Genomic DNA, 26,844 nt, shown 5'->3' on the forward strand with positions numbered 1-26,844 from the left:
GATAAATAACATTTCATGGCATTAAATGACCTAACAGGATATATATGTTATTAAAAACAATCGAGCCAACCAACTAACTGAAATAGACAATGCAGGAAGTATTGATATAAGTTGTATCATATATAAGTAATGTAGACTTTGTTAATCTTTTTTTTTTTTTTAGGAATACATAGCTGTGAACATAAAATAAATGGATGATAGCCTTGGAAAAGGGATGATTTTACATCCATTAATGAAAGCAGTCCGACCAAAAGACTCAAAGCAAGAAGTAGTGATCCCCAAACTGTTGTTGATCCAAACATCCTGATTTCTTTATCTAGTGTTCTGGTTTAGTTTGGTTCATTGTTTTTTGTTTTACGGCATATCAACCCTTTTCAGGTTATTTAATGCCGAATCCAAAGATTTTGAAGAAAATTGTTTTTAATAGAATATATTTGCTGTTTTCAAGTCGGTTTCTATTTAACCCATAGTTGGGACCCTAACAGGTACTACCACTACGGGTCAGAGTGGACCTGGGAGAAAGGGCAATTAAAGGGTGGCTCCACACTCCCCAAAGCCTCACCACTGGATATAGTTTAAGGTCATATCCAGAACCTAGTGTTCTGGAGATTACACCATCCCATATAACGTCTAAAAATTCAGAAATATTCAAGTAATCCCTACAAGAATTTTTTTTTTAATTCTAGTTCACTACCTAAAGCCAAAAGCCACTCGAGGTTAACGAGGGTTACTTGAATGATGAACAATACAATAACGATCACTGAATGGACCTTTTTAGTGAGTTACATATTGTTGCTAGCTGAGGGGCGCCCGGCGTTGCCCGGTAGTAAAATATGATTAAATACATTTTAATTTATCCAGATTTCGTGTCTATCTCCATATTTTCAAACTCTGTTTCCCTGAAACTAAAACTAGGGGCCTCAAATGATTGGAGTTTTTACAGACTATTCTGTTATGGGTCTTTAGCCGGTTAAAATAGTTTTTAAGAAGTCAAAAATGTGTCAAAATTGAAAAAAATCGTCATACATTTTGTACATTCATCTTATTTTTAATTTTAATCAGTTCAAATACATGTCCCGTTGATACAGTGGTAACGTCACCAGCTTTGAATGCTACAGTTTTGCTTTCGATTCTAGCTGATGGCACCCAAATACTTTTTTTTAAAAAACTTTTGAAATAACCACACTATAATAATGATATATACGAAGTATGGACAAATTAAAATATCATATTTACACATATACATATTTAGCATATTTTACCCCCAGAAAAAGCCAGGCACCCATCCCCCCATAGTATATGTTAAAAATGTAAATAATAATCTAAATATGAAATTCACTGCCTGTCTTCATTTTTTCAAACTGCATCTCCTTTGAAACAGTAGGTTGCAGAATGATGTGAGACAGTTCAAATGATTGCATTTCTTTGTTGGCCGTTTTCTAAGGAGTCTTTAGCTGGTTAAAATAGCTTCTAAGGAGTCAAAAAAATGTCAAAATTAAAAGAAATCGTAACTTGCCAAGCATGAATCAATTAAAACTACTCTTATATTCATGCGCAAAGCATTATATATTTTGTACATTTATGTTAGTTTTTTGGGTTTTTAAAATATGCCGATAGACATATAGCTCTTTATATATTAGATTTAGCATATATGACTAGTCATTGGAATAGGTTCTATAAATTGATAATCAACCTTTTTCATCGATTTGTCTTGCCCTTTATTTACTGTGAGACTGTTTTGTAGAGTTTGGAGAATTATGGCTCACAGCACCGGAACTCTTTTGTAAGGGGTACTTTTTTATTTGGTCACCGTTTTTTTTTTTTTTTCGTTTTTTACTGACGGAGGTTTACTCAGCAAGCATGAGTAAAATACGGACTTCTTTCCCCTAGAGTTTGGCTGTTTATGTTCTGGAACTCTCGTCACCTCACATGGTTTATGTCTTCTTCCTTCATAAAACCTGTTTGTTTTTTTTTGTTTTTTTTACAAGGTAGTCACCACTTATCAAGGCCCGGAAGCCACTCAGGGATAAGGGTTATTGCGTGTACAGTAATCAATGGGATAGTATCGTAGTAATCGTTAGTATTGGAAATTTGATAAAGTGTCTTACTTAAGGGGGTGGTTCATCAGGAATTTGTTTATGTTTGACTTGAAGACATCCAGGTTGCAGTCAGGTGGGAAACAGGCAAATGGAAGAGAGTTCCATAGGCGTGCACTTCTAAGAGAGAAGCTTTGTTCATGAAATCTACGTTTTGATTTAGGCACAGATAAAGAGTGGGGAAAATTTTTGACAGTGGTTTCAGCTAGACGGGTGTTTATCATGAAATATTGGTGAGGGGGGGATCAGAGGTTGGAGCTCAGACAAGTACTTGCCATGGAAGTAACAATAAAACAAAGACAGCCTCGCAACGTCTCTCCTGTGGAAGAGAGATTGCAGGGAAGAGAAAAGGGCATCCCCACTGGTGCATCTGCTACTTGTCTCTCACTTCTTGACAGGATTCAAAAGAGAGTCGCCAACCTGATAGGTCCTGAACTGTAATTTAAGTTTCAGCCTCTGTCCCATTGACGAAATGTTGCATCCCTCTGCCTGTTCTACAAGTAGTTTATTGGTGAATGCTCTGACGAACTACAAGCACTTGTACCTCCTCGACGTGAATACCCCCGACAAACCCGACAAGTAGCTAAATCCCACCCCTTCACAGTAGAGATCCCTGGGTGTAAGAAAGCATTCTACTACAATAGTTTCTTCCCCAGAACTGCTAGGCTTTGGAACTCCCTTCCGGGATTCTGCTTTCCCGACTGTACTGACATGCAGAAGTTCAAGTGTAATGTGAACAGACATCTTTCTACTCATCTCCCTTCATAATACCTCTGGAACTTATGTCCCCGATAGTAGCCCCTACTTCAAAGTGGCACTGTGCCTTGTTTGGGGTGAAAATTGAATGAAAAAAAATTGCCTCCGTGTGTGTGGGTGTATATATACATACACACACACTTCTTTTGATGCCTTAGTTGTAAAACATCACACACACACACACACACACACACACACACACACACACACACACACACACACACACAGTGGCCCATTTAAAAGTAGCCCGATCCCTCTAATCTTTTTCTGAACGATCAACTGACACCACAAAATAAAATGCAAATCTTTTTCCAACAAGATGGCGCTACATTCCACACATCTCACATATCACTGACACGAGTTCATAACATGTTTACAGAAGAGAGGACAATAAGCAAAAGTTTATGGCCACCATGTTCCCCGAACTTGTCATCATGTGATTTTTATCTTCAGGGGACTTTAAAGCAAAAAGTTTATGAAGATAGTTCTCACAATCTAGACCAACTAAAGGAGAACATTACCAACACTATCACCAGAGAAGATCTACAAGCAGTATCAGCAAACGTTGTTAAACGTGTCCAGAAATGCATCGATGTCAATGGGGAGCACTTCCGGCATCTTTTATAAAACACTACAGGCAATTTAAACAATAAAAGAATGTCCCTCCTCTCTATTATGTTTGGTGGGCTACTTTTAAGTGTACCACAAGTTTTATTTTGGTGTCTTAAACTTTTCCCACCCCTATTTTTTGATGACGAGGAGATTATGTTCCAAGACAAAAACCTTTGTCAATTATTGGCAATAATTGTTGTCAATCTATATATCTATAAAAGTGAACATGTCTGTGTGTCTGTCTGTGTGTGTACATTTCCCTACGCAATGACTCTGTCAGTTTTAAGTCTACAGACTCGAAATTTGATATACAGGGTACTGAGATTTGGGAAAATCTGTGATCGGTTTTCGGCCAAAAATTTGGCTGTTAAGGGGTCAAAGTTCAACGATTTGACCTTTGAGAAGTCTACCAAACTCCTCCGACAATTTTGGGTCTAAACACTTGAAATTTTAGATATAGGTTCCTTGGACATGGATCTAACTTTATAACTTGATTTGAGCCCAAATCAATAAATGTTAGAGGTCAAAGTTTTTTTTTTTTTTTGCTCAACACACACATCTGGGCAACGTCGGGCTGAAATGCTAATTTTAATAGTAAAAATAATATCGTTTCCGAAACGATTGTACACTCAAGTTGATTTTGTTAATTTTTCCTTTCGAAACTGATTCATAATTTACACTTATTAATCATTTTACTCAATATATATATATATATATATTGATTGTTGGAGAGCTATTGGCTACACATTAGCAAACGTGTTTCAATGACCCCCTAGCAGAGAAAATCACCTCATCAGGCCAAAAACCATCCACGAAACTTTTAATAAAGACCATCCCTTTATATTAAATTCAACTTTACAGGGTTGAACCATTCGAAAAAGAAAGAGGGGTACTAACAACCTATATCAAAACAAATATAACCTATTCACAAAATAATGTTAGGTTTTTCAAGGTATAATTCTGAAGCAGATTTATTATAAGTTTGCATTAAATTTTCTAGCTCTAACCATTATAATTATAATTTTAATTTTTTCGTTTGTTTTGTTCATACGGATTTTTAGAACTATTACTCCAATATCAGAGCAATTCATAAATTTTACTAAGGTTTTTTTTCCCACTTAAAAACGAGATATAAATATATACATATATTACTAAACTATAAATTTAGCGCTATTTCTCTATATAATACAAAAAGTACTGACATATATACAAACAAACGTGAAAATTTATATATATACAAATTACTCTTATAATATGGTTAAGTATATTAGTAACTAAGTCTAATTATATTATTCACGGTAAAAATTTCACTAAAAATTATTTTTATAAAATTTAATAGATTCTTCGTTAAAAATTTAGCGTTTAAAATAGATTTAGGCGTTTAAAATAAATAAGTAAGTAAATAAGATTTAGCGTTTAAAATCCTGAAATAAATAATAAGTCGATGGTATGATTAATTCGTTAATATTCTTATAATTTTTTCAGTGACTGTATTTGGAAATGTTTACAGGAAATTGCTGTTTCCTGTTTAATGTTCAATAGTTTCTCCCGGTCTTTAAAATTCGTTATTTCTAATTTTTCATGAAGGCATAAAAAGCACGATGCATGTAATGGATTACATACTTTCGATCTTCTTATGATCCGTCATTCTAATTTTGGAGTTTTATTCTCCTTTATTAATTTCCAATATTGAAGTGATAATGATGTGTCTTTTTCGTATTTTTGATTAGTAAAAGAACTTTTATGCCCATAGAATCTTTCTTTAAAAGTTGCCTGCGTACTACCTATATAAAATTTTATATCACTAGGATTTTCCTCAGGGAATATTTTAGCCTGGTAAACTACTGATTTCGTTAAACATTTATTATTCATGGGACAATTACTAAGAATTCTGCAGTTACATTTTTCAGTATTTTTATAATTATTATCTTTATCATTATGATTTATTTCCCCAGTATTTTTACTATTATTGCCTTTTAGTATCCTATTATTATGCTTTTTAATAATTCTTTCAAGATTTTCACAACAACTATAACCCAATTTTACAGTATTTCTATTGAAAATAATATTTAATATACTACCTGGGGGAAAGTGCCTATCTAGCAATTGCAAAAATTTCCTACCCAGTCCAGTTTTAAGAGCACTATTAAAGGGAGGTAAAAACCAAATTATTTTCCTGTTTCTTTTTTTACGATTATTATTATTATTACTATAGTTGCATTCATCATTACTATTCTTTTCAAATGTAATGTCTGCGTTTTTGAAACCACTATTTCTTAATGCTACATTGTATCTTTCTTTATAGCTATTAAAAACTTCTTCACTAGATGAATTATTGTTAATTCTTCTTTCTATCGAGGCTGGGATATGATTAATGATGGAAGGTGGGTGATTCGACTTTGGATTAATATATATAGGACTTGTGTTTTCTTTAAAATATGGTTTATAATTATTTTTTTGCAAGTCAAAACTTACATCCAAAAAATCTACTTGTTTTAAATTACTATTTATTTCTACTTTGAGACCAAGTTCTTCCATGTTTTTGTGTATAATCTTTCTAATTTTATCGCATTTTATATGGGTGGCATTTTTTATGAACATTAAACCGTCATCGCTATAGAGTCTTATGTTTCATGCATTGAGCACTCTTTGGAATGACATATTGTGTTGTTGTTATGAGTTAACGAAAAAACTCTACCAACAGTATAATAATATATATATATATATATATATATATATATATATATATATATATATATATATATATATATATTTGATTTTGTACTTTTCCACATTTGCCTCAGTAGATATAAGAAGATTGAACACGATAAGTGAAATAGAATTTTGTTATTAAAAACAAAAAAAATAAACTGGCGTGACAATTAGTTAACTTATTGGACTTGAAAACAACCACGTTGTAACCAATTGGGAAGTAGACACATTGCATGGAGTTCCCCTGATGAGGAGTTTCTGAAAATAAACTCTGTTCATGGAAGTTCTGTTTGGTCTTATGTACACAGAAGAAAAAAGTAAAGTTGTATGGGGGTGTAAAAGAGGTGTTTGGTTATGGTGCCGAAACCCGGGAATGAACCAGGAACTTTGAAATGTGTTTGCTCAAGTAATTTCTTTCACCAAGAACAATGACAGCCTTCATTTGTAATATTGTAACGGTGTGGACGTGCAGATGGCGGCTATATGCAAATGCTGAGCCGTGTGAAAAGTGACGTCACGGTAAGGAAAAAGAAAAACACTATCAAAAGAACCTGTGTACAGATAGATGATCAAGTTCAGAATGATAACGATCACATTAGAGAGGATGATCACATTTTATTTGGTGAAGTACCCGGAAATAAATGTTGTTGTTTCAATGGAAAAAAGTGAGTTGAGTTATTATTTGTTTTCTGTTCCTTGCGATGTACTCTGCTACAACGTGTTGGGCCCCAAGTGCCTACATCTGCAAAGATCCGTTGTGCAGTGGTAAGATTACTTGGAAAAAATCAATTGTAAAAGTGATATTTACCTGAAGGTTGAAGGTTCAATTCTGATAATTCGTCTGACATTAAATTTCATTTTAATTTCAATTTACAGGCGACTCAGGATCATCGCCTGTAAATTAATATATTTAACATTTTCCTTGACACTTCCTCCTTTGGAGAAAGCCGGTTCAATCCAACCTTGGGTGAATGCCATAAAGATTTCAATTTCAATCATGAATTGTAAACGTCTAGCTAATAAATATTCAAAGAACTTCCAAAACAGAAAAAATATACTTCTAATACTAGCAGGACCCGTGGAAATTCCACAAGGGACTCATTAATATGTAATATATTGATGTTGGCATTCTGTAGATGTTCAGTGTAAATGGAGACGCTCTGATATTATTGTAGCTCTTTTGTTAAAACAGCAAAAGTAATTTTCTAAACTAGCACGAACGCCCAACAAAGCTCAGTCGTAAACTACACTTAAATATGATATTTTAATTTTTTAATTTCGTATATATTATTAAAGAGTTAATGTGCTATTGATTTTTATATATTTTAAAGTTGCGACTTAAAAAAAAAAAAAATATCCATATGACTTGGGTGCATTAGCTTGAATCGAAACCGAAATAAAATCTTATGAAAAATATATATATATATATATATATATATATATATATATATATATATATATATATATATATATATATATATATATATACTAGCAAAAGTACCCGTTGTTGACTGGATTCAAAAACAGCCTACAGAAAATGGACTCTGATTTATGGAAGTATGATAGGTTATGAAAAGGAAGGGTTGTAAAGAGATAGCTTCGAATTTGGGGCTATCAAATCAAAGCAAAATATGATGAAAGTAAAAATAAAATAGATAAACCCCATAATTTATTATACCATACCTGTTCACATTGAAACACTTATCACAATATTCTGTGGATCTATATTAAAAAGCCTTGTTAAACTTTGTCACATATTTCCATTCTATGGAGACCAAGTGCGAACGCAGACCCCACAATTTTAATATACCATCCCTATTTAAGTCAAAACATACTTATCAAAGTATTCTTATGTACATCTATATCAAAAACATGTTTTCTATTGATTTTTGCATTTTTTATTTCCATACTTTGTGGACCAGGCACGAACGCAGACCTCACAATTTTTATGAACCACCGTTCTGCCAGATCAAACATACCCATTCCTGTGTCTCAATACATCTTCTATCATTATATGTAATCAGTTTTTTTTTTAAATAGTCAACTATATAGGAGCCTATTCGTGATCAGATACACACACACACACGCACACATTCATTCAGCTTTATATATATATATATATATATATATATATATATATATATATATATATAGGACAACAAGAGAATGAAATGAAGACACAAAACTATACATAGGTAGATATAGAATGGATCATTTATTGAATAATGGAATACAGGCAAAATTTGGGGGATAGAAGGGACTCTTTATGCCAGGGCATTTCGAAGCCTATTGCTTCTCATCAGAAGAGTAGAGAAGGTGCTAGGTAGCATGGGGGAGATGCGGCGTCTAGCGTAAGGTTCATTAGGGATGAAAAAAATTTAGGGGGATTATAGAATGTTGGGGGAAGCTTTATTGAATTCTAAATAAATAAGGAGAAGCTTATTATATATAGTATTATATATAAGAATATATATGGTCTTTAACATAGTATTGAGATTAAGGAGTATATGTATTATACACTGAAACACTTATCACAATATTCTGTGGGTCTATATTAAAAAACCTTATTAAACTTTGTGACATATTTCCATTCTATGGAGGTCAGGTGCGAACGAACACCCCATAATTTTATTATATCATATTTCTTCAAACTGAAACATAATTATAAAGTATACTTACGCAGATAGATATGAAAAGTCTTTATTAAAGTTTGTGCCTATTTCCATTCTATGGAGGCCAGGCGCGAACGAAGACCCCACAATTTTATTATACCATCCCTATTTAAGTTAAAACATACTTATCAAACATACTTATGTACATCTATATCAAAAACACTTGTAAAGGTTTTCTTTAATTTTTAAATTTTTTATTTCCATACTTTGTGGACCAGGCACGTACACAGACCCCACAATTTTAATGAATCATCATTATGCCAGATCAAAGATACCCATTTCTGTGTCTCGATACATCTTCTATCATTATATGTAATCAGTTTTCTATAATAGTCAACTATATAGGAGTCTATTCGTGACCAGACATACACACAGACGTTCACATATATATATATATATATATATATATATATATATATATATATATATATATATATATATATATATATATAGATATATATATAACTAGAGTTCCTTCAGCTATAATCGAAACCGAAATAAAATCTTATGAAAAAAATGTGTACCCTGGAACCATAATCGAAAAGGAAACCAAAACTTATGAAATAGACGACTTAAGTGCCATCAAAACCGAAACCAAAAATTATGAAGAATTCTTAGTAAAATTATTTATGACAAGAAATGGAAGCGCATGACAATTAAACGACCGGGATGTAAGCGTGACGCAGAAAATAACACACGCTATCGTAATTAATATATAGATAACATTTATATTTTTGGATCAGTCAGTCTTGAGTGAAGAGTCGTTCTCCTCATAGAAAAAGTTATGACAATAGAAATCCTTAAAGAAACAAACAAAAAATTGTGAATATTAAATGTAGTTGTCCCAAGCAAAAATTGGCAGCATCAATAGCAGTGTCAGAATCTTTGGGAAAATCGCCATTGCAAATTTGACACCCCTAAGACAAAACTGCGAATAAAATATAAAAAACTCGTAATTTCTGTTTTTAAAGTGGGTTGTTTATTTTCTTTATGGAATATACTTCCAAAATAAATGTGGTTTGAGTTGTCCCCTTTTGCAAATTGGCTGTTTGGAGAAATGGAAAACTAGATGGCTCTGGTTGATAGTCAATTTGCATAAGTGGAGAAATGGGCAGCATATAAACGGTACTTTTTTTTTTTTTTTTTTTTAAGAAGGGGGAAGAGCGCAGAGAATGAAACGACAGCTGGAAGAAGTGACAGTGAATTCTTTTTGTGACGGTGAATTATTTTTGGGCGTTGAAGAGCTCAACCTTTTGGAAGGAACAGCTGTGTCTTATATATTTAAAAAAAAAATTTTTTTTTCTACTTTCGGGACAAGATCTCGTGACAAGATCAAAGTGTAGTATCTGTTCTCTGATACATACACAGCGATAGGCAGTGTTGTTCTGGCGACACATTCTCGTGGCCGGCGAGCTTGTTGGGTAGCGTTCTGTCCGCACCCCCACTTTGTCTGTCTTTCTCTGCTCTCCCCCCTCCCTCACGGGGGGGGGGATCCGAGCTGATAATTTACGACCTTCCCGCGAGGGAGGGTCGGAAACACTTTCTCTCTTCCCTCCACTAACTTCCCACTCCCTCTCTCAGTTCTATCTCCCCTCTTGCCGCCTTTGGCGCCACTTCTTTTTGGCGCCAAAGTCGGCTCCCAATTTGGACGTCGACTCCACGTCACTCATTTTGGTGAATTTATACAGGGAAGAGAGAGCTTTTATTCAAAAATGGACACCTCCAGCCCGGGGACCACCAATACAGATACCCCCAGCCAGGAGGCTACCACAAGAAAAACTGCTCCCCAAGAGGACGGCTCCCCAACAGGGGAAGCAAAAAGCAACGGGGCATACCGCCCGGACACTAAACCAAAGGACGCCCCTCAGAAGGGAGAAAACTCACCAGCAGCTCCCCAAGAGGGCGACTCCCCAAAAAGGGGAGAAAAAACAATGTTGGACGGGGCATCCCGTTCCGGCAACAAAAATCAAGAGGCAGTAGCCCCAAAGGACGATAAGGGAGACAGTGCTCCCCAAGAGGGCGACTCCCCACAAAGGGGAGAAAAAACAATGTTGGACAGGGCATCCCGCTCTGACTACAAAAATCAAGAGGCAGTAGCCCCAAAGGACGATAAGAGAGACAGTGCTCCCCAGGAGGGCTACTGCCCCAAAAGGGGAGCAAATCAAGAAAACGAGGGGGCATACAGCCTAGACCTCCCCAAAACAAAAGGGGCAAAAGCTCCCAAGGACAATAAAGAGGACAACGCTCCCCAGGAGGCCGACTCCCCAAAAAGGGAAGTATTTCCTGGAAGAAGTATAGAGCAGGGAGAGTCGGTCCCAAAGGAAAGCGGAAAGGGAAATGCGCCTCAAAATAGCAACCCTTCCGCCAAGGAACAGCAAAAACAGTCCAACCTCACCAAAGATCCAACACCAACAAGAGGGTTTGCATGGGGGAAGACTGTAGAGAAGCAACTGTCCCCTCAAGAGTATAGAGACTTGTACTTGACCAAGTACAGACAATACATAGAGGGGGCAGAAATTAAACCAGTGCCAGGCGCTTGGGAGGCAATCGAAGACAGAGTGCTCTCCCTCATCATCTCGGATATGCCGGAAAACCGCCTCCTAGGGATGAAAAAGGAAGACATGGCAGGGCTCCTACACAAGCTAAACATCCCGGTATTATACCTGTACCAGAGGAGCTACGCCATGTGGGACATCCTCCTACCCACCAAGGAAGATGCGGAGAGACTCTCCCTACAGGAAATTAAGTATGGGAGAACAAAACTAAAGCCCGAATACCAGGGCAGGACAAGGACCCGGGTGCAGGTATTCAATGTACCTATGCAAATATCAGCAGAAATCCTGGGATCCTTCTTCACACAGTTCGGCGAGGTGGAAAAAATAACGCCAGTGCGGTCGAAAACCGGCATGCACTTGGGCAGCTACACTGTGGCCATGAGGCTAAAGAAAGAAGGCTTCCAGGCGATACCAGCACAGCTGACATTTAAGGAGGCAACTATGACAGTAGTAGTGGAGGGGCGTCGTCCGCACTGCTGGTTTTGCCAAAAACAGGGTCACATGGCCAAGAGCTGCCCTCAAAGGTCAAATCCTACTCAAGTGACACTAAAGGCGGTCCCAACCTCTGAGACAGCACCAGTGTCCAAACAGGCTGTCACAACTCCTGCAACCAGAGCACCAACCCCAGCACCGAGGAAACCCAAAACTGTGCAGGAGCCCAAAGGGGAGGAATGGATCACGGTAATGAGGCGGAAACGGAAGCCCACAATCCCATCTGCCACCGTCCCACAACCAACCCAACAACCGAGGCAGCAACAACAACAGCAGCCTCCACAACAGCCGCAGCAACAGCCATGGCAGCAGACACAGCAGCAGCAGCCAAACCAGCCGTTGAACCAGCCGCAGCAACAACATCAGCTGCCGCGGCCAATTCCACAACCAATGCCACGAAAACAGCAGCAACAACAAAAACAGCAGCAACAGCCAGAACAGCAGCAACAAAAACGGCTGCAGCAACCAGAAAAGCAACAGCATCAACCGGAGAAACAACAATTAGAGGAGCAGCAACAACCAACGGTCCCCACACCAATTGAGACGGGGATCAAGCGAAGAAAACACTGCTCCTCTGAGGATGAATCTGCTAGTGAGAGGGAGAGGAACTCAACCTCTCCACTCCCCGGTTCATTCAAAAGAATAAAAAAGAAAAGGAAAGGGGAAGAAAAGGCAGCCCCCACTCCCTGTGAGCATACACCACCTCTAACAACAACACAACCCACTTCCACCCCCATACCACATACTGCACCAACACTAGACACCGCACTAACACCAACACCAACATCAGACACCGCACCAACACCAACATCAGACACCGCACCAACACCAGACACTGCACCAACACCAGACACTGCACCAACACCAACACCAGACACCGCACCAACACCAACACCAGACATCACACCAACACCAGACACCGCACCAACACCAACACCAGACACCACACAGACACTCGTCCCCACACCAATGCAAATTGAGCCGCCATCCCAGAAAGAAAAGAATGAACCCGGGAGGGGGAGAGACCCTTCAGATTCTCCCACTTACGGACTCACTCCAACAGGGACTCTCGCCCTCGAAACGAGAGAGGAACTTTGTTCTGTAGACCCCCTGTCTGTGGCAATGGGCGTACCACACCGGCAGAGAAAAAATTTAAAACCTCTGCTGGACTGCCAACAGATAGGGGGAAAAGACGTTAATGTCCCCTCTAATTTCCCGGACGCCCCACGGCTAACAACTTTCATCAGGCTTCCTGAGGCCTGCAAAACCAACGTGTGGACAATGCTGGAAGCCGCTGAAGGGGCTGGTCCGGGAATTGAACTGATTAGGAAAAATGACCCTTCCCTTGAGGAACTCGCAAAACAATGCAAAGGAAGGGTCCCAGTGTTGGTCCATCCGTCACTCTATAGGGCCCTTAAATTGACTTACCCTTTGGATGTCGGCGGCATTGTGAGAGAAGGTCAGGACATGAAAAACCTGACCACCTTGAGCATTGCACACAACGTCGGTGTCCTTTCCCCGGCTGACTTCGGAGCTGAGTGTAACACACCTTAAGGTAGGTACCATGGCTTTGAATTTGGCTAGTCTGAATGCGAGGGGCTTGAGATCATCGGGCCGGGCGGCTCGCCTCCGGCACGACCTCTTGTCCCTGGGAGTGGATGTCGCTTTGATTCAGGAGACGCATTTCGTTTCCTCTGTGGACTGTCAGGTGCTGGCCCGAGACTTTGAGGTTTTCTCAGCATATGGCAGCCCGCGGGGGAAGGGAGTTTCCGTGCTGGTTAAACGTACCCTGTCGGCGACGGTCGACGTTGTCCATAGAGATGCAGTGGGTAGGCTGGTTGTGGCCGATGTTGCCGTAAAAGATTCTGTGTTTCGGGTGATTGCGGTTCATGCGCCCAGCACCGCTCGTGAGAGGGTCTCATTCTTCAGTCAGCTTGACGCGTTTGTAGATTGTCGGAAGCGGGTAGTGCTAATGGGGGATTGGAATTCCATCTTAGACCCCGACATAGATAAGGTAGGAGGCGGAGCTAGAGGATCGGAGAGGTGCGAGTCCAGCCTGGCTGATCTGATGGCTAGATGCGGTCTGGTCGACAGGTTTCGGGTCGAGCATCCAGGGCGGGAGATGTGGACGTGGACCAATAGTGTTTCCTCCTATCCAAATACTTATTTGGACAGGATGTTAGTTAGGAGAGGCGAAGTAGACTTCTTATCTTGTCCCACGTTCACTTGGCTAGGCCAGACGGACCATAAATTAGTTATGGCCCGGCTGAAGCTAGGAAATAGGCCTAAGTTAGCGGGGTACTGGAAGTTAAACACCTCCCTTCTGGAGATACAAGACTTCCAAGATCAGTTAAGAGAATTGATTAAGAAGGCACTAGTGGGAGCGGTTACCGGGAGTAAGTGGTGGTTAGGTCTCAAAGCCAAGATCAGAAGCTTCTCCGTCAAGTATGCCCAGCGCCTCGCACTAGATAAGGCCAAGACGAAGAAGAAGCTAGAGCAGAAACTAGCCCAGGCTACGGGGGAGGGTGATAGGGTTAGTCAGGAACTAGCTAAGCAGGACCTTCTACGCGAGACTAGCGAGCGTTACGAAGGCCAAGTAGTTAGAGCTAGGCTTAGAAAGATAGGCAACGAAGCAGTCAATTCTGATGCAGACGTGCGCCGTGAGGTTTCTAGGCGTGGCTCGGACAAATACATTGCAAAAATCAAACATCCGAATGGACGCACCCTGGAATCGACTCGGGAGATCTGCGAGGGGTTTCGAGAACATTTCGAGGAGCGTTTTACGCAGCAGCCCGATCTTCCGGTCCTTGAGTTTAGCGACTATTTGGCCGACTCTCCCCGCCTCGAGGCGGCTAGAGCGGCTAGTTGCGAGGGCCGGGTGACGGAGCGGGAGGTCTTTACTGCGCTGAAGCAGGTCAGCTGTGACAGATCGCCAGGACTTGATGGTCTGCCATACGAACTGTACTTGAGGCTGTCGCCCATGTTTCTGCCTCTTCTGACGGATATGTTCAACCATTGGTTTGCTCAGGGATCCATCCCAGGGCAGGTGACCAAGGGAGTGATCACATTGCTGAAGAAAGGTGACGGGCATGGAGGGGAAGAGTTAGACGACTACAGGCCCATAACTCTGCTAAACACAGAGTTGAAGATTTTGGCCAAGGTCCTGTCGAATCGGCTGCAGGTTGTTATCGACGAGTTGGTTGAACCGGAACAGAACTACGCTGTGAAGGGGAGATTGATTCAGAACAACTTGCACCTGATCCGCATGATCCTAGAGGGGGGAATAGATGACGACACGGAAGCCGCGCTGATAAACTTAGATCAGTCCAAAGCTTTCGATAGGGTCGACCATCGTTTCCTGGCATCTGTCTTAGAGGCCGCCGGTTTTAAACCGGACTTTTGCAAGTGGATCTCCATAATGTATCGACAGCCCATGGCTGTCGTGCAAGTGAACGGAAAGCGCTCGAAACCCTTTGTTATCTCTCGGTCGGTTCGTCAGGGTTGTCCGCTGTCGCCCCTGCTTTATGTCCTGGCTTTGGAGCCTCTTCTCCGCAAGCTGAGACATGGGGAGGCAAATTCGGCCCTGCGCAGAATGGCTCTGCCTGGCGGCACAGCTGCCAAGGTATCCGCGTTCGCCGATGATGTCACGATCTTCGTGTCGGGCTTCAGAGACATTGAGGTCGTGTCGGAGGCACTCACACAGTACGAAAGAATTACAGGGGCCAAGATAAACCGCAACAAGTCGGTAGGACTGCGGTTGGGCGCATGGAGTGGCAACGCAAACCTCCCTGCGCCCTTCAGCTGGACAGATGGCCCGGTCCGGATCCTCGGCGTGTGGTTCGGACCGGGTCTCCAGCTTGACAAGAATTGGTTGGAGGTAAGGTCAAAGGTGGAGGCTGCAGTCAATTCGTGGCTTCCTAGGAAACTTTCCTTAAAGGGTAGAGCTGAGGTGTGCGCCACTTACGTCTTTCCTCTCATCCTTTACCGACTGGCCGTACTTCCCCTGCCTGCACAACACCTAAAAGCTCTTGTCGAACTCTTGTCCTCGCTCCTTTGGGACAGAGGAAGACACTGGGTGAGCAGACAGGTCTGTATTCAACGTCCGTGTGAGGGAGGCTTGGGAATGCCGGACTTGAAGTGTCATCGAGATGCTGAGAGGCTAGCCTTCCTGAGCCACTATATGCAGGAGGACCAACCGTGGCACCTCGTGGTTACTGCCGCCTTCCCCGACCTCGTTCTCGACCCTTCCATCGAGAGCCGTCGCAGGCCGCGGGGAGAATCTGCCTACATGAAAGAGTGCCGAGCCGCGCTAAAACGACTACCAAGGTCCAGTGACCTTGTGACTGCTACCCGTAGGGAACTCCACAGGGATCTAGTGAAGGGGGCCGCTGACGACCCGCTATGCGCGCGTTTGGGGTGGCAGCAGAGTGAGATCCGCTCCGCGTGGAGCTGGGCGCCAGGTTCGAGTCATCTGAACAATTCGGAGTTCTCTCTGACCTGGCGATTGGCCCGAAATGCACTTCCACTCAACAACATACAATGCAGTTCTGGGTTTCTGGAGTCGCCTGATTGTCCCCGTTGTGGGACAACGGCTGTGGAAACTACGGATCACGCTTTCTTCGATTGCCGCGAACTCCGCCAGTACTGGTCGTATGTCAGTGGGGTGACGGCTCGCATCGATCCTGAGCATCCTCGCCCAATTACTGTATCCAATGTTGTGGACAACGTGAGGCCGCCGTGGGACCGGGAAAGACAAATGGTCTACGTTACGATTCTGGCCGTGGCGAGAATGGTGATTTGGACGTCGCGTCTGCAAGGTTGCCGGGGGGTGTTGTCTTTTTCTGATCAAGATCTGATCGCGTTCTTTAAACACCAACTACGGGTGAAGATCAGATGTGATAGAAGAAGGCTGCATCGCGCGGCATTTGACAGAAGATGGATACATGTGGCAAGTCTGTGTGTACGAAGAGGAGCCAAATTTGAATACGTGTTCCCCGCCTAGGTGTGGAACGCGCAGTTCTGTAAAGTTAAATTAAACAAGTAGTCTCTCAGCTAGCTGAGTGTGTGTTCCATCCCTCCCCGATTAGGAAGCCTCCAAGATCCCCATCCCCTCTTACCTGCAATTTTTGTTTTCACCCCTTCCTCTAAATTTTACCCATCTTGGAGAAAAAGAAATACAAACTAACCTCCATCCCTTACCCACAAAATTTTCTTTTCTCCATTCACCCCCATCTAGAGGGCATCCCCACCTAGAGACTGACCCGCAGAAGCGAGGTTCCTTTTACAAACCTAGTGGAACGGGCAGTCTATCAACTAGACGGGGTTGGGAGGGTCCTACTAATCACCTTTTGTTTTTTCTTCCCCCTCCCTCGACACAAATGAATTATTGTTACCATTTTATTATCTTTTTTGTTTTTACACGTCAATAAAAAATGTTTTAAAAATTGGGAGTTACTAGGACGTCCCCCAATATGAAAGGGTGAATGCGGTATTATGGTGAAAGAAGATACTAGCTGGGAGAAACTTTTGACTTTGTTTAGTTCTGGAGTGACAAGGATGACCAACGACCCCCAAAATCCCCCCTTTTGAGTTGGCCATGTGCCTAAGTTTTTTGTTCATCGTTGATTTTTTTTCTGTATTTTTTTAACATGAATAAAAGATTTAATATCTCAAAGTGTAGTATCTGTTCCGGCAGATACTGCACTTAAGATAATTTGTACCAGTCAATGGAGGGGAAACCCTCTATACTGGGACAATTATTATTTTTGGTAACCAGAGTGCCCCCTTTTTGCCTACTTTTAGGGGAGCTGGTTTTTACCTCACATTAAAAACGGCCTTGTGCCTAATTTGCTCAGTGGGGGAGCAAATAAATACCATCTGTTCTTCAGATGCTGCACTTCTATTTCTTGTTCTCTTTCGGTGGAGGAGAAATCCTTCACGACTGAGACAATTTTTATTTTTGTACCTTTTCTCCACGTTAAAAAACGACCCTGGTGTCTAACTCTGTCCCGTGGGGAGGCATAGTAAATAGGTACAATAAACTATTAAAGTTGTTTCAAACATAATAAAAATATTATTTCTTATTTGTTAAAAAACCGTGTTGACAAAATATCCACTGGCGGTGATTGAATACGCGGACATTTTGTCTACACTGTCTTTTAACAAATAAAAAATAATATTTTTATTATGTTTTAAATAACTTTAATAGTTTATTTTGGAAGTATATTCCATAAAGAAAATAAACAACCCACTTTAAAAACAGAAATGACGAGTTTTTTTATATTTTATTCGCAGTTTTTTGTTGGGGGGGTGTAAAAAATTCCGCCAAAACTCTGACACTGCTACAGCATCAATCCAATCAGCTTTTAATTGTAAAGAATTCCAGGTAAAAAAAAAAAGCAGTAGTAATCCACAATCCAGTCAGTATCAGCAAAGCATAACCCCTTCTCATGTTATGACAAAAAGCTATAACTGAAAAATTAAAAAAGATTCAGTGATTTTTAGTATCCAATTTTTTTAAAAATTCAATTTTAACCCCAAACAAGGCACAGTGCCACTCTGAAGTAGGGGGCTATTATCAGGGACATAAGTTGCAGGGGTATTATGAAGGGAGATGAGCATTACACTTGAACTTCTACATGTAATGGCGAAAACAGCAACCGCTCCCTGTAGAAAGTTGCAAAAAATTTTATTTGGACGTAAACAAATAATATTTTATTTTTATTTATTTATTATTTTTTAAAACAGTATTCTACAGACATACATGGGCGATTTTCTAAAAAAACAAAAAAAAAAAACAAAAAAAAAAAAACTATCTCCAAAGTGGAAACAAGCTGCTTAGATATCAGTTCAGGGACTATCAGGTTTGCGACGCTCTTTTGAACCTTGTCAAGGAGCGAGAGACTAGTAGCAGATGTACCATCCTATATTTGGAGTCTAAAATGTCCCCCTCCCCTTCTTCATTTTTAATTATAAGTTTAACATTTTATTTTTATGAAAAAATACATTTTTTTTCTCTTCTATTTGAAAACCAGGCATCTTCAGTGACACATAAGCAATATTACATCGCCTGACGAAGACTTTTAGTTTTTGCAAACCAACTGTCGAAAACATTAGCATGTTCAGTATAGCGTCTATGTAATATTTGTCTATATAAATAAAAATATTCTCTCTCTCTCTCTCTCTCTCTCTCTCTCTCTCTCTCTCTATATATATATATATATATATATATATATATATATATATATATAATGTGTGTGTGTGTGTGTGTGTGTGTGGATAATGATATACTGACGACATATGTGTGCCGAGTTTGAATCCAATGTGACTCGTAGTACTACTTTAACTTAGTGATGTTTGAAATATTTACATGGTTCACCTGATTTCCAACCTGGTTCTCCCAAATCTGTGTTGTATATATCTTTATATATATCATTTGAATTCATTGGACTACTGTTCTCAACTTGAGTGTCATTTTTATACTGTTTCATTCGATCTAACCTCCGACCTCCTTCAGGTGTATCTTGTCCGAACTCGGGAATGTTTTTGTCGAACTGGAAATTTGGAATTCAAAATTCCGCCCAAATTTCCGAGTTCGACAAGATACACCTAAGGAAAGTCGGCGGTTACATCGATCGAAACGTTGTGAAAATGACACTCAAGATGAGAACAGTAGTCCAATGAATCCAAATAATACAATAACCAATCCTCATCTCAAAAATTCAGAAACGTTGATCTTGTCCCTGCTCGAATAACAGTCAGTGACTGGTACCCACTATTCCAGTTTTAAATATTTCCTTAAACAATGCGGGCATTTTTTTTTTTTTTTTACAATAGCAAAAAAAGGGTAGTGAAAAAATATGTAAGCAACAAATAAGTTACCAAAGGCAACATAAATTATACTTCTACCTACATGAATAAGTTTTTTGTGTTTTAACGTATTTTAAAACGTTTATTTACTTAGAAACAAAAGCAGTGTTAAGCTGGAGTTAAAAACGAATGCAACGATGGTCTCGTTAGAGGCATTTGAACTAAATATGGCGGACAGACATATCATCCAGAGATAATCTCTCAAAAATCGAAAAATTAAACAAAATATTGATAGAACATTAAATTAGTATTATTTGGATTCATCGGACTACTGTTCTCATCTTGAGTGTGATTTTCACAACGTTTTGGTTGATGTAACCTCCGACCTTCTTCAGACGTATCTTGTCGAACTTGGGAATGTTTCTGTCAAACTCAGGAATTTGGACAGAATTTCAAGAAGAACCCTTTATTTACTTCACGGAGGTAGCATGCTCTTGTTCCGTCAGCCATGACTAGATAGAGGTCGTAAGTAATTCGCGTTTGTATTTTTTGGTCACCAACACTGAGGATTGAACCGTCAACCATCTGGAGAATATCACTTTTTACAATTGATTATTTTTCTAAGTACTCTAACCACGGCACCAAGTCTGCAAGTTTGATAGAAATATTCCCATATTCGACAAGATACACCTGAAGAAGGTTGGAGGTTACATCGACCGAAACGTTGTGAAAATCACACTCAAGATGAAAACAGTAGTCCAATGAATCCAAATAATACAATAACCAATCCTCATCTCAAAAATTCAGAAATATTATATCTTTATATATTTGTTTTGTCTGTAATATATGTTTATTAAAAAAAAAAGAACTGGCGCTTTCTGGTCTAAAATCTATGAAACATTTGTTATTTCTTTTTTTTTTTTTCCTTTTCCTTTGCAAACTCAATCATGTTCTGCGAAGTAAAAAAACAAGACAACAATTTTGCTTAATTTATTTATTGCAGACTATTATTCTCATCTTTATTAGTTGTTGTTTCACAATGTTTGAGAATAATAGTCCGCAATAAATAAATTAACATAAATAATACTCATCTCAATAATGAATTCCAATTAAAATCATATAAGCAATTTTGCTCTACAAAATAACCAAACCAAACCAAACACCATGACTAAATAAAGAGCTTGAACCATAAAACCTTTTTTTTTTTTTTTTTTTTTTTTTTTTCAAAATTCTTGGATTTAATATTAAATAACTCTAAAAAAAAAAAAAAAGGTTGATATTTTGTAGAAGAAACCAACTAAATCAAAGCAAACACCATGATTCAGTATCTGGAGATATAAAGAATTTAAAGCATAAAAACTTTTACTAAAATAGCCGTATTCAACATTAAATATCCTGAAAAGGGTTGATATGTAGTTTTAGCAAACCAAACCAAACCAAACCAGATGCATTTAAAGAATTTTTCAAGCTAAACTTTTAAAAATAAACCAGATTTGTGATTATATTATTTGGATTATTCCAACCAATATTCTTATATCGGTGCATCCTTTTTGAAATTCATGTTAACACAAATTTTCACAAGAAGATTGTAACTGCTATACAAATAAAAGGTGTGTGATTCACTTTGATTGTGGATTTCTTTTTTGTATTTCTGTTTGACCCAGCTCAAAGCTTCTGTACTTAGAAGCAACGCTGACAGGTCACAACATGGGAAAACTCCGTCACCAGGGAAAATTACAGGTTGCCACAACTAGTGCTGTAAACAAGAGTACTGAATCTATCTATCTGTCTGTCCGTTTCGCTCTCTCTCTCTCTCTCTCTCTCTCTCTCTCTCTCTCTCTCTCTCTCTCTCTCTCTCTCTCTCTATATATATATATATATATATATATATATATATATATATATATATATATATATATATATATATATATATATATATAAACAAAAGCTGTGTTTAGGTGACCAACGAGTAAGAAAGACGAGACAAAATGAGAAAGGACTCAATGACAAGAAATACTTAATTGGACACGACCTTGAAAAACCAGCATAACGCAGAAATGGGTGAGATAAATTTATGCACGCACAAATAAATATCTAAATTCTTCTTCACGACAAAAAAAAATAAAAATAAAAATAAAAAAAATAAATAAATAAAAATAGGAAACGGTTATAAAGAAAACGAAATAAGATAAACGTAATTTATTTTTCTCCTTTTGTCCATTCAGATTCTCGGCATATTTCTTTCATTGTGTTTTTTATACTTTGAGGTGACTAGGGTCAGGGGAGCAATAATTAGTTGCGGGCGTGGGGAAATAATGTTAAGGATGGTATTTTCCATAGAAATAGATTAATTCAGAATATGGAAAATGAGGTGCTTGTCCAGAATGCAACCTAATTAAAAAATTAAAAATACAGAAAATGTTTTTTTTTTTTTTAATGTACATACCATCACCAAACGCAAATGTCATATTCCAAAAATCATGTAAAATTACAAAGTAGTTTTTTTTGTTTAACTAAAAAAAGAATCACATATTATGAGTTTGCATGACTTTGTGTTTTAATCCGCCATGCTGTTAGTCGCGTGCAAGCGACTCTATAAGTCACTCCGTCAGTCTGTCGGTCTGTCAGTCGGTCTATCAGTTGGTTGGTCTGTCCGTAACACTTTTGTGCTTGGCCTTTTTGGTTAAGATCAAAGGTCTGTTAATAGATGCTGTTCTTAGCTTTTTTCGTTTGGGTTGGCAGAAGAGTGAGATCCGCTCCGCGTGGAGCTGGGCGCCAGGTTCGAGTCATCTGAACAATTCAGAGTTCTCTCTGACCTGGCGATTGGTCTGAAATGCACTTCCATTCAACAATTTACAATGCAATTCCGGGTTTTTGGAGTCGCCTGATTGTCCCCGTTGTGGGACAACGGCGTAGAAACGACTGATCATGTTTTCTTCAATTGTCGCGAACTCCGCCAGTACTGGTCGTATGTTAGCGAAGTGACAGCTTGCATCGACCCTGAGCATCCTCGGCCAATTACCGTATCCAGTGTCGTGGACAACATGAGGCCGCCGTGGGACCAGGAAAGACAAATGGTCTACGTTACGATCCTGGCCGTGGCGAGAATGGTGATTTGGATGTCGTGTCTGCAAGGTTGCCGGGGGGGGGGGGGTCTTTTTCTGATCAGGATCTGATCGCTTTCTTTAAACACCAACTACAGGTGAAGATCAGATGTGATAGAAGAAGGCTGCATCGCGCGACATTTGACAGAAGATGGATACATGTAGCAAGTCTGTGTGTATGAAGAGGAGCCAAATTTGAATACGTGTTCCCCATCTAGGTGTGGAACGCGCACTTCCGTAAAGTAAAATTAAACAAGTAGCCTCTCAGCTAGCTAAGTGTGTGTTCCATCCCTCCCCGATTAGGAAACCTCCAAGATTCCCACCTCCTCGTACTTGCAATTTTTGTTTTCACCCCCTCCTCTAAATTTCACCCATCTTGGAGAGAAAGAAATACAAACTAACCCCCATTCCTTACCCACAAAATTTTCTTTTCTCCATTCACCCCCATCTAGAGGGCATCCCCACTTAGAGACTGACCCGCAGAAGCGAGGTTCCTTTTACAAACCTAGTGGAACGGGCAGTCTATCAACTAGACGGGGTTGGGAGGGTTCTACTAATCACCTTTTGTTTTTTCTTCCCCCACCCTCAACACAAATGAATTATTGTACCATTTTTATTCTTATCTTTTTGTTTTTACACGTCAATAAAAAATGTTTTAAAAATTGGGAGTTAAGTAGGACGTCCCCTAGTATGAAAGGGTGAATGCGGTATTATGGTGAAAGAAGATACTAGCTGGGAGAAACTTTTGATTTTGTTTAGTTCTGGAGTGACAAGGATGACCAACGACCCCCACAATCCCCTCTTTTGAGTTGGCCACGTGCCTAAGTTTTTTGTTCATTGTTGATTTTCACTGTGTGTTTTAACATGAATAAAGGATTTAATATCTCAAAGTGTAGTATCTGTTCCGGCAGATACTGCAAGCAAAGACCATATGTGGGGGTAGCCTCACATATAAGAACTTGGTCAATGTAGGGGCAACCCTTCATACCAATTGTCACTATCCAGCTCCCCTACTCCCCGGGGAGTTGGTCCCCATTTCCCCATCACTCCTCACATTAAAAATCGGCCTTGTGCCTAATTTGCTCGGTGGGGGAGCAAATAAATACCCTTTTTTTCTTGGCCTTTTGGCCAAGATAAAAGTGTAGTAACTGTTCTTACTAAATGCTGTACTTATTGTGATATAAAGTGGGGGATCACTTTTCTATATTAATTTAATGTAAAATAATCACCCACTTTACAACCAGTCAGTCTCAAAGCCATTCAAGTCATTCTCCAGATCATTTAAGTTGTTTTTGAAGGATTCCATTTATTTTTTAAGCATTTAAGTCATTCTTAAGGTCATCCAATTCATTCTTAAGTTCATTAAAGTCATTCTAAGTCATTTACTTTTTATTTATTTAAGTCATTTCAGCCCCATTTTTCGGTCATTTTAGTTTATCTTTAAGAATTTCATATCAATCCTACATTCATGCATTCGTTCATTACACGAGCGCACGTGACTAATGGCTATCGGCCTTGTTTTAAATGAAAGAAAGATTACTCGATTCTAACTACAGAGATCAAAATTAACCATATAATATATGCAAGTTATTATAAACATTGTAAAAAAAAAAATGAAAGAAAACTACTTGATTAATTTATGTAATTTTTGGAACATGACATTTTCGTTCAGTGACGTTCAGAAATTACTCTAGACAAGGAATGAACCTCCTTGATGTAAGAAACTATCAAAAATGAAAGATGACCATCACAAAGACAAGAAATGCCCAAACCTAAACGTAGATTCCATGAACAAAGTTTCTTTCTTAGAACTGCACGCCTTCCGTTTGCCTGCTTTCCAGCTGACTACAATATGTTTGTCTTCAAGTCCAACGTAAACAAGTTCTTGATGAGCCGTCCCACTTAAGTCAACAAATTTACCGGATTTCCATTACTAACGATCACTATATTGTCCAATTTACTACTGTACACTCTTTAACCCGTATCCTCGAGCGGCCTCTGGGCCTTGATAAGTGGTGATGCCTATGTAAAAAAAAAAAAAAAAAAAAAATAGGTCTAATCCTAAAGAGACCAAAGCTACAGGCAGTATAATGGTTGGTAATTCCATGTTAGATCCTCCAAAACGGACACTGAATGAACAAAATAATTTTATACCATTTTTAGTCGAGTTATTACATAGTGTTTGCATTAATATAAAAAAAAAACAAAAAAAAACTATGGTGTACATCATCTCGGTCGCATCATTTTTTTTTTCTCATATTAAAAACATATGTCAAAACACATCTTAAATGTGCTTATATTTTCTCAAACATAAAAACACATTTGTGAGGAAGTGATCTAGAGATTTTAATCTTACTGGAAGTTTTAAATCAATAAATATTTATTATTTTTATTATTACTACAAGTAGTGGAAGATCTTTTTTTAAACCAAAAATCAAATAAAAAAGATAATTTAAGGAATCGGTTTTGGCATCGGAAAATAGGTTCAAATTTTTCTGATTCCAATACCGCTTCCGATTCCGATTAATCGTCCCAGCACTAGTGAATAGGTTTGAAAGTGAACGACATGATGGTGCTGAAGATCTGTGAGCAGCAAGAAAAATCAGACATGTACACAATTGCTAAATGATAACGTACGCCCGAATTGTGAAAGAATGAAATAATGAAATAATGAAAGAATGAAAGAATGTGTGGATCTTGAATTGGGACTGTTATCTCATATGAATGAAACCTTTAGAAACCTGCATACTCGCTTCGACCATCATCATGATAATTATGTGTGTATAAGTTAAAAAAAAAAAAAAAAATTAATAATGGTTCACCACTTATCAAGGCCAAAAGCTAATTGACGCTTAGAATTAATGCAATGGATGGAGGATTGTCAGTTGACTGATGGATGTATGTTATTAGACTGGTGCAGAAACTTTTTGCTGATTTTAAAATTTCATTTTGTAAATGAAAAACTGTTTATGAAAATCTTTATTCATTATGACAAATTTTGCTCTCTATAACTTCATTCCATCTGTTAACGAGCTTATAAATGCCTCACTTGTAAAATCCTTAAGACTTTGATGTGCGATGTTAACCTAAGGCCATCTAAATGGTGTTGTAATCCTTGTCACAAGTGATAGTCCGATGGTGCTAAGTGAGGAGAATATGCAGGATGAGGCAAGATTTCCCAAGCAAATTCTCCTAGGAGATTTTTGGTCAGTAGTGCTGGGTGAGGATGGGCATTATCATGATGGAAGATTACCCCTTTCCTGTTGACTGGATAAGATCATTTTTAGGTCAATATTGGTGAAAATAAGAGTGGTTTCATGACTTGTCTGAAGCGATTTCTATAAGAAAAAAGGTTTGTAATAATGGCTTTTTACTGATCTAAAAATTAAATTAAATTTGAGAAGAATTAAATTTTACGGTCCATTTACAGCCCTATTCCACTACAGACTGGAAGTTATTCAATAAGCTTCTAACCATTGCCTTAGATATGTGTATAGTCATTTTTCCCCTCTCCCCGCACGACTGTTAAAGTGTTTTACCATCAGTTATACTAGAAAAAAACAAAAAAACAAAACAACCAAACAAAAAATTAAAAAAAAAACATGTTAATTTATAAAGTTTATATCAAATAACACATTTTAAGCTAAGCATTCCAGCATCTGCTGGCATTTAAAACGGACATTAAACTGAATATAGTGATGATGATATTTAAAACGCTAAAGAATTTTAAAAATAATTTTCATTGCAATTCAATGAAATATAATGGCATTTTTTTTTCTTTTTACTTTTTTTACCCCAAACAAAGCATATATTTCCACTTGGAACATAAGGAGCTACTATTTGGGATGAAGTCTAACAGTAAAGTTGAGTAGCGAGATGTCTGTTCATATTATATTTAAACTTCTGCGTGTCAGTACAGTCAGGGAAACAGGAAACCGGGAGGAAATTCAAAGAACTCGTCTCGCTACAACAACTATCCTCACTCTCTATCTGTTTCTAAAACTAAATGGAAATTTCATGAGCAGATTTTCGTTTC

General features: G+C 38.7%; 1 protein-coding gene and 1 pseudogene across 1 annotated transcript in view; both read left to right on the top strand.

Moving 5' to 3' along the window:
- The window catches only part of LOC145248888 (BTB/POZ domain-containing protein KCTD6-like), a 194,274-nt gene that overhangs the window by 113,779 nt on the left and 53,651 nt on the right, over positions 1-26,844 (top strand). The window lies entirely within an intron of this gene.
- On the top strand, positions 23,917-24,042 carry LOC145249203 (U2 spliceosomal RNA; annotated as a pseudogene).

Source organism: Euprymna scolopes, chromosome 27 (genome assembly GCF_053919585.1).
Source record: "Euprymna scolopes isolate OS-2025 chromosome 27, ASM5391958v1, whole genome shotgun sequence".
Lineage (NCBI taxonomy): Eukaryota > Metazoa > Mollusca > Cephalopoda > Sepiida > Sepiolidae > Euprymna > Euprymna scolopes.